This window comes from Amblyomma mixtum, chromosome 9, assembly GCF_055824585.1.
Source record: "Amblyomma mixtum isolate Tamu chromosome 9, ASM5582458v1, whole genome shotgun sequence".
Taxonomy (NCBI): domain Eukaryota; kingdom Metazoa; phylum Arthropoda; class Arachnida; order Ixodida; family Ixodidae; genus Amblyomma; species Amblyomma mixtum.
Window position 1 is genome coordinate 121,642,127 of NC_143020.1, and position 9,493 is coordinate 121,651,619.

Here is a 9,493-nt window from a genome sequence, read left to right on the forward strand (position 1 = left end):
ACATCTGCTGTTCTTTTTTTTTTTGTATGGGCTTACTTTCTGATCTGATATCGCTTAATATTTTCGCTTTCGTGCTGTAGCCTTTTCTCGAAATTATTCTGCCGGAAGCTACTAATACGGACAATATTTATGCAAATCTAAGCAAAATTATTGTTGTGCCAAACTTTGTAAGAGATTTCATCAGGCATTCTGCCATTTCTTCTATTTGTGTCTCACAAAGAAGAGGCCTTTCATCAGCATGATAGCAGTTCTCACGAGATTCCATTTGGGATTCTGACCTCTTGAACAGAAGTACCTGTCTCGAAAATAATGCGGCGTTGTATGCAAACCACGCAAGTTACGACGAACTAAAGTGTCTGACGCACAGTTGGAGTTTAACGCTGCTGCTCCCAATATGATGGATCTTGAAACGAGAGGCTTGCAGTCTTTCCCGCACCTCAGTGGTCATTGTTTTTCGAAGAAAGGGTGCGGGTTCTGCCTGAGAAGGAAGCTTGAATCCAAATCCGTGTTAAAATGGTACATGTGAGCGAATACTATGCAAAAGCCTAGTGGGAACACATAATTACATTAGCTGTCAATGCTACAGCATTACAAGCGTTTGATGCCTTTACCAGCTTTGAAGTCACTTCCAATCGGATGACAACACTTCAGGTCTGGTGTCATCACGTCCGGTCAGGTGGCGTCCCTTCCCTCCCGCATATGGCGAAATTTATAACCGCCTAAACAATTTTTTCCCCGCGAGGTTTTTATTGCCATCACATCAAGAAGAGGCTACACAGTGCGACGCTGTAGGCTCTTAGTGCACAGTAAAAAAAAAGAAAGTATAGCTTAAATATTTCCCAGTTTCGGTTGATCCTTTTTGAAGGTTTGCGTCAATGCGTGTCCTTCAGGTGATGCAGCGCATGCGTTCCGTCTTTGCTGTCTCTTTTTTTTTTTTTAACACATTGCAGCGGCTTGAGAGCGTCAATTACTTATCCGCTGCAAAGTAATCGAAAGCAATGCGGCCAAGCCTGCGTACTGTTCGGGCCTCGCCCCCGGGTATTCATTGAATTCAATAATGACCTCCGCATGCACGCTGTCGCTAGTGTCCAACCTGAGCCCGGAATCTATTTTCCTACTGCCACTGGTGCTTCGTACAGGAAGTGCCAAGAATGGTGTGGTTGGCTGGGCCACTGATAACATTTTTTACTGTTATTTTATACCTTTCATTTCTCCTGCCAAATACAGGGATGGTCAAAAGTTCACAGGCCGCCAGAGCGGCTACTCTCCGCTATCGCGGCGCTCCCACTGCAGGCGCCTACTGGTGCCTACTTGCTGGGAGCATAGGCGCTGGGAGAGTGCAGGGCCTTTCCCCTCCGCGTTCTACTTAATAGTAAAGTCACGAAAAGCTAGTCCGGCTTGATTGCCTGCGAACATATAAGTTGTGGGAAGCCGAAGTGCAGAGCTTCGAATTAATTTCTACCATTTGTGGCTCTTCAACGTGCACTGGTATCAGGTATATCATTGGTACGGGTCGATCGCTCTTTCGGGGAGTGGGGGAGGGGTATAGTTGCACTTGAATCATGTATTCTTTTACTAATCTTTTTTCGTGACAAATGGGCTGCAGCATGGTTTTCCATAGAAATTTTCAAGCTTGCCCCGACACCTTAAAACTGCCCCTGAATGGTATCGCACAGCACGGACATCATCTCATTCCGCCAGGAACGAAGTGCCGCCGCCGCCGACGCCGCCGACAGCGCTGTGGGTGTCTTTTCTATCTGTGTCCTTGTCTTTTTTAAGGAATCATGGTTCGCCAACTAGCCTGCACGTCTACCCAGGATTCGATCCTGCCACCTGGGGTTCGCCTTCCCTTTAGTGTCGAGTACACTGAGCACACGGTAACTACATTGAACTCACGGCACGCGCGCAGAAGGGAGGGCACGTCTAGGCAAACTTCACTTGAGCGAATCACAGCCCCATCAATAGCGATTTCAACCCTCTCAGCACGAAGTTAGAGCTGCGCCCAGTCGTCGACCCGCCGCCAAAAGAAGAGCCTCAAAAAAGCGGTCGCCAGGCAGCACAGCCGGAAATGGGAATCAGCACCGAAACATTGTTCGGGGAAATCACGAAGAAAGTCAAAAAGCGCAGTACAGAAGTTGAATGTAATTAAAGCGCGCATATCCCACGCCGGAAAAGACTGCGCCCCCTCGCCCAACCCCCCATCCCGCCTCCCTCCCTGCGCGCTGTCGTCGAGATTCCAGAAGCTAATGAGGAAATTATGCCTTTACACGACATTCCCATTTCGATTTGCGCCATCGCCGCCTTCCCCTTGCTGGAGGGAAAACGGGAACAGCTCTTCCCGTCTCACTTCGCCGATTTCGACCCGCGCCGCCCCCGCTTTAAGTCGCCTTGTTTGCTCCGCCGGAGATACCCGCGTGTCGCGCTGCGACATTTTCCCGGCCGGGCGCGCTTGTTGTCGCTGGTGCGATGTGCAGTGCACTCTCCTCTCTCGTGCTCTGCTCTCGCTAACTTCGAAACGAGCTCATAATCAGCGCTCATCGTAAACACTGCCGCCAGCGGGACCTGAATCGTCTCTAGTCGTTTGGTTCTTATCTGCTCGCTCGAAGAATGCTGCTCCTCACGAACATCGTTAATGGCCTTATATATCGCTCGAGGGAGCTTGGGTCGCTAGCCTCACTAAACCTGGGACATGGAAAAGAAGAAGAACGCGCTGCCATGGCAACCTCGGAAACAGTATCAACCTGGCTGTTTTGCTCTTTATCTGCCGTCGCGTTCGCCTCTTTAACTTTGTGGCACAAGTACTTCTAACAAAATCAGTTAGCGACTGCGCAAATCGACTCCTTTGAAATAACTACGCATTTCATCCGCGTGTGCCCTAACCAAGTTTCATACATCACAATGCGAAAGTTCGAAGGTTAAATGCAGGGAGAGAGAGATACAGAGAGAGGGGGAAAGGCAGGGATGTTGACCAGAACAGTTTCCGGTTGGCTGCCCTGCACAGGGGAAGTGAATGAGGGGAATTAAAGAGGGAAGAGAGAAGGAACGGGAAACACAGTCACAATCTGTCAATGAAGGCAGTCTCTCGTAAAAAACAAAACAGTGCCTTGTGAGCCTTGATGGCAGTCGGCTGTTGCGGCCACGGACCGAGGATCTTGGCCCCTGTGAAAGGGCGAGGATCAAGGGAGATTTCTAATAAGGTAGCCAAGCTGACAGAGGACAGGAAAGGTGAAATGGAAGCGACTAAGTTAGCAGAGCGGAAGGTGATCTTGCTCAAATTGTCCCAATGAAAGGAGTCAAGTAAGGGCGACGCATAAAGCATTGAGTTTCTCTTGAAACGCCATTTCAAACTGCTCATCGCTATTCCGATCGTGCTGCTTGTTTTATACCACACCTTGGCGAGGACGAAGTGTGCTGAGGCATTCGTATCAGCGGAGCTGGCACGAAAAGTGTTTATGGAGCCGTTCTTCAGAGAAAGCGTTGTGGTGAAGTCATTTCAACCAAACTACTTTTATTTGATACAGAAGGAAACCAGGTGCGAAGAAAAATGGCCGGAGTAGAGTGAACGGAAAGCTGAGTGTCTATTATTAAAGTGCACGGCTATTTCATGCAAGCAGAGAGGAATTTTGGTATGAAAACGTTGGTTTAGTATATGATGTACGTGTTGGAGTTTCCGGTTTCTATTTTTGGAAATTCATCGGACTTCTTTCGTGTTCATTTAAGAACGAAATTCTCGATTTTTTTTTCTTCGACGGAAGATTCATGCGATATGAACTGATGTAGTGCAGCAGTGCTGAACGATTGCAGTCTGAAAAACTACAGTTAGAGCTCAAAGGTTAGCTCGAGTCAAGGCTGGTCGCGATACTTCAAACAAGTATCTTCGATATCCATACCCGATAGCCTCGAAAATTGCATATCTGATACCGACACAAGATGCAGAAGCGAAATTGATTTCCGATACAGATACTCGACACTGTACCATCAATACTTCAATACATCACTTAAAAAAACGCAACTATTAATAAAGCCGGTAATATGACTACCTAAGTTAAGATCTTTCTCCGTTATTTCTGAAATCTTTAGAGCATTCGATATAGCGCAATGTTCTTGAAGCGGTTTTGACGAATCCGGTCGCGCGGATTTATATATGCTCGAATTTCTTTAAAATCCAGTGTCGGCGCAGCCGGTTTCGTTGGAACTTCAGCAATGGAATGAAGCTGGGGTGACATGGAAACTACAACTTCCATAAGAAATCTTGTTTTCAGGCTGTTGTTCTGCATGGGAACCCGCCCGTGAGCACTTGCCTACATATGATAAAACTTTTTTTTTTAAGCGTTCCCAGAGCGCTTCCCCCGTTCGCAGCTTCAGAAGGATGGAAAAGGGGTCATTTCTAAGCGCCACGATTTTAAAACACATAGCCAGGACTTTTTCGGGGTACTGTAAGTTTTATGACATGATGGCAGACGAATGTCTATGATATATGGGCCTGCTAGGAAAAAAAAAATGGGTGAGAATAGTAAATCAGCCATCAAGAGAGGGCTGGGAGGCGACCCTGTCCGACTGTTTGGACCTGGACCCCCAGAGGGCTCTGGTTCAAAAAGCGCGGGCAGCAGCTACCGCCAGTGGTCTCCCGGAATAAGGACTACCACCTAGGCAAGGGAGTGGTGAAACCCTTCACTCTCCCATAAAACCCACCCCAGTGCATCCAATAAAGTTTTTACCACCGCCAAGCGATATTTATTGCTTCAGGGCATAAAGCGGGTATGCAATGGTGGTGATAGAAAATGATGGTTAAATGAGTGAAAAAAAAAAAAAAACTGGTGGGGGCTTAGCTTTAGTTAAGCCCGGTAGGTTGCGAAAGCAGGTGTTTTATACTGCATATGGAGCGCCTCTAGTGGGAAGAGCGCGGCGCGCCGTGCCAAGCGGCCGCCGTTAACCGACGAGCCGAGTGGGTAGCCCGTCTCTCGCTCCTGGTATGACGTCACGCCATAACGTCACTAGCGCCTCTAGCGGGAGGAGCGCGGCGCGCCGTGCCAAGCGGCCGCCGTTACCCGACGAGCCGAGTTGGTAGCCCGTCCCTCGCTCCTTTTATTTCGTCACGCTGTGACGTCACTAGGCATGGTATGACGTCAGCGGTCATTCTAAAGGTCAAACGTGCCACGTGGCCGCCGCTACGCGAAAGGCCGTTCTTGGGAGTAGTACTGCTTTCGCAATAATAGGATGGCCGATCTAATGAAGTCGAGGGGTGAGCGATGATGCTGACCCTGCGTCCAAGCGTTATATGGCGAGGACAGTTCGGCGAGAGACCCGCTGCCGCCAGGTGCCGAATTCCCGTCGGCTTCAGCGTCGAGCAAACCCGCAGCAAGTGGCGGATATCGGCCGCAGTACGTATTCTTGGATTTGCAGAGTGGACACCCGGAGGGAGGATATGTCTCGAAATTGGGGCCACTTTCGAGTGATGGCAGGAATGAAGCCAGCCCCGACCCGGATCCTCCGAAGCGCAACCTCCGCACGGGTAAGATCGCGGGTGAGGATTACGAGCTGCCTGTGCCTACTCCCTGTGCTAAAAGGTGCCAGCTCCGTGCGCTAGGGAAAACCGAGCTGTTATTTCCACAGCACTGTGTTTAGGAGATGTCTGAACTTCAACATTCCGCGTTTAAAGTTGGAATTGAAAGACCAAAAAAATAAAAGAGCTGAATGGTTTATTAGGCAGAACATATCTTGCTAACGTCTGTTATTTAGGTGTCATTTTAGCGTTATTACGTAACAGCATTTACTCAAACCACTGGTCCGAAAGAGTCCGCGATGCGACCATGCTATAAGTGAAGCAACTGGAAAAAACCTCTATACAGGAGCAGACGCTCAAGTTGCTGCGTTTTATTTTATGAAGATGCCTTTTATCAATGGATAAGTGAAGCGTATATTCACGTCGACTCATAGATCCTGTAATAAGGGAGCAAATTGACATCTGCCAAGCGCAGCCATACAGCTACAGAGGAAAGCTATACAGCTGCCACATAAACTTCGCAAGAAAAATTCGTCCTGGTGCGGGGTACGAACCCGGCACCACCGCTTCACCGGAGCAGTCGCTCTATACTGAGCTAAACGGGACGGCAAGCTTATTTTATGGCGAGAGCGAATTGATCAATAACCCGAAGTAGGAACAGTGTTGTGGAAGATTGTAATAAGGGAGCAAATTACTCATTGGCATCCACTCCACCTTGGGAGTTTCCCCTAAATATTGGACCAACACTCAAGGATCCTGGCGGCATAGTTAAGAAACTCAAGTTTCACTAGCGCCTCTTGAGAACTATGGCTTGTTGTAGCGCTTGCTTCTTCGAACGAAATGGATGCTCTAGATGATGTATCTGAGGCTTTCGGCGCTGAAGACCCCACTGACCCGTGCGTGACCCTTATCGTGCTAACAAAGTAAGCAACAACTTTTCTGTAAGCTCCTGAGCACGACGGCGAAAGCCTTCCATTTATGTTGGCAACCACCGCAACGTGAAATAGCGGCGAAGAGGTGCTGTTTCTACCATAACGGTGAGCCTGTCTCGCCGTTTCTTCTGTCACCGAGAGGGCAGAAGAGCAACATATCTGTAGTCTGTCTGCAAGACAACGAACGTAGAAAGAAACACGATTCACCGCGCCAACGACACCGACATCGTCTCTTCCTAATTCTTCCTTTTTCTTCAGTGCTCTACCGCCTGAGCTAGCGCCGCCGGCCCAAAGTATAACAGCAGTCTCAAAATCTGCGGCGCAGTTTTTTTTTATTGACACGGACATACAGAGAGACGTCGGTGCCGGACTATGGCGCAGGCTATTCCTTTCGACATAATGGAAGAAAAACACTGGAACTGGCGACATAACGCTCAACAAAGCATACAATTCAGAATTAAAAAAAATAAAATGCTAACTAAAATACAAAAATATACTATAAGTATTCATATTACCTAATGACGTAAAATGAAGACATATTATAAACAATGACAGGTCTTTTTTGTTTAGTATCTACAGTGTCGTTAATATACCCGATGCACTTAAAACGTATTTTCGGCACGATACTCCGATACTTTCATTTTTGGCAAGGGATACCTAATATCGATACATAAAATGTGCCGAAAGATACTATTAGAGATGCACATATTTCCATACTGGCCATGCCTGGTGCGAGTACGCGGTCAGTATGGCTGCCGGACCTCAACTGGTTTAGGAGCTACATGCCTTTCCACTGACCCGTATTAACCCCGAAAAAAACGTACATTGAGCCCTCTCCGTGCGCGTTTCTGCAAGGGCTGCCCGCTTCCCGACATGCATTGCCGTACGGAGAACTCCCGCAATAAGCGCGCCAAGACTCTGCCCCAACGCTGTGCGCAACAGGGCCCCAGGAGAACTGTGCCCGCCGATGCATGGACAACCTGTCCGAGCCATTTCACGCGTCAAAGTGTGTCGATCGCTGACCACGGCTCCGGGCGTTGGGTCACAGCCCCAAGAAAATGTGCGCTTGCGTAAAGCGCCGGATTAAGGAACGCCGCCTGTGGAGTTGCGAAACAGCTTGTACGAGTCTCGCGGGCCACTAAGCTATACCCGTCGAAAGAAAAGAAACTATGAGCGGGGCCATCGAACGCCCTCCACCCAACCAGCCTCCGCCGAGGAGCTACAGATGGAAGGCATGGCGCGCAGTTGCGAGAGCGGATGGCTGAGCACCAGACGTTCGGAAAAGAAGAAGCAAGGGGAAACGAGTTACGCATTTCGAGGACTTTAGGGAGACCGTATTCGCGCTCTTTTTCGCTCTGCCGCCCAGCTTAGTGATTCTGGCGCTCAACCTTTTAAGTGCGCATTTTTGCGCAACTTTCCCTCCCTAACGCCGGGCTCCCACCATGGAGGGATGTCGGTGCTGGTGCGTTCTTCTCTGAAATTCATATATAACTCGCGTAATAACGGCGAGTTACAGGCTTCCATTTCGAGAAACGCCCAACCTTTCGCAAGCCGGTCAGATGGAACCACGTGGTGATTCACAGAGCAGACTGCAAGGGATCGCTACGTATACAGGGCGCGCCTAAGATAGTAGAAAAAAAAAACACGCTTATTTCAGTTAGAAGAGCGCTTTTTTCGGTATAGCATTGTAGCAGAGTACTACATCACAATACAGCAAAGACGTGCTAACAGCAGGTTCGTTAGCTAATATTGAATACTTAACTTTTAACTATTCTGTTAGGCTCTTTAATCTTTTCGTTTCCTTGTTGTTTACTCTGGTATCTATAATCAAATCATTCTTTATTTTAGTGCACAAGTTCAGTGCACGTGTACATAGGTATATATTCTTTTTTTGTGTGTTTCGTTCGCTATTGTATAAATTGTGTACTTGGATTGTCGCTGCTGCCGGACGACGCCCTACAAGCCCTCTTGTGGCTTTGGTGTGCCTGCACGAGATTGTAAATAAAATAAAGAAAGAAAAAATATTGAGAGGCGTGTAGCAGTAATATCCATATGAGATTTTAGAATTCCGAAAACGCGGTTATTTTCGGCGCGGTGGCCCAACAAATTTTTCCTACATCGCGCCAAATGACATGCGCTTTCGAGAAGCTTGCAGGCAAAGCAATCTCTCCAGTCCGCGAAAATCGTCGAAATAGCCAAAATTTGCAGGGTCACAGGGCTTGAGGGTAACCGCGTTTTCGAAATTCTAAAAAACTGATATGAGTATTACTGCTGCACGCCTCTCAATAATTAAAGAGCATAACAGTACTAGTTAGAAGGTTAACTATTAAACATTAGTTAACCAGCCTGCTAGTTAGCACGTCTTAGCTGCATTCTGATGTACTACACACACCACTGGTATTTCTACGGCAAGAAAGCGCTATTATAACTGAAAAGCCTATTTTTAAAAATTGTGGAAAACCTCGCGCGAAACACCCTGTATACCTCACGTGTACAGGAACACTAATCTCACACGGCCTAAGTCGGCACCACTCTGGCGTGAGTACGGTAGAGAATAGACATGCCAGTAAAATAATTACGGCAATCGAATTACTTTTCCCGGTAACTTGCAATGTAATTGTTTTTCTGATCAGGTAATTTACAATGCAATGATTTACTCTCGGCAGTTTAAGCAGAAAAACTAATTACTCCCTGCCAGCAAATATTTGGCCTCCCATTTGCCTGCTAGGGCACCTCTAGCATAGGAGCGACGCGTGAAACCCTAGGCCAGCAAGCTACAACATAAGCAGAACGGAGTAAAAAGAGAATAAGCCTCTTTTTACTTTCATATAGGCGTATACGTGCTTCAGGAGAGCAAGCTGCCGGGCTAGTAGGTGAAGCATGTTAAACTGAATTCAGCGCAAAAATACAGACAAGGGACAAAGAGAGACACACTGAGACGTTCACGAGCGCTAACTACCAACTGTTTATTCATGCTGAAGTACTGGGGATATATAGGAAGGGAATGAAGAGCATGCGCGTAGCGAGGTACAGATAATGCACATCCGTCAAGCAAACG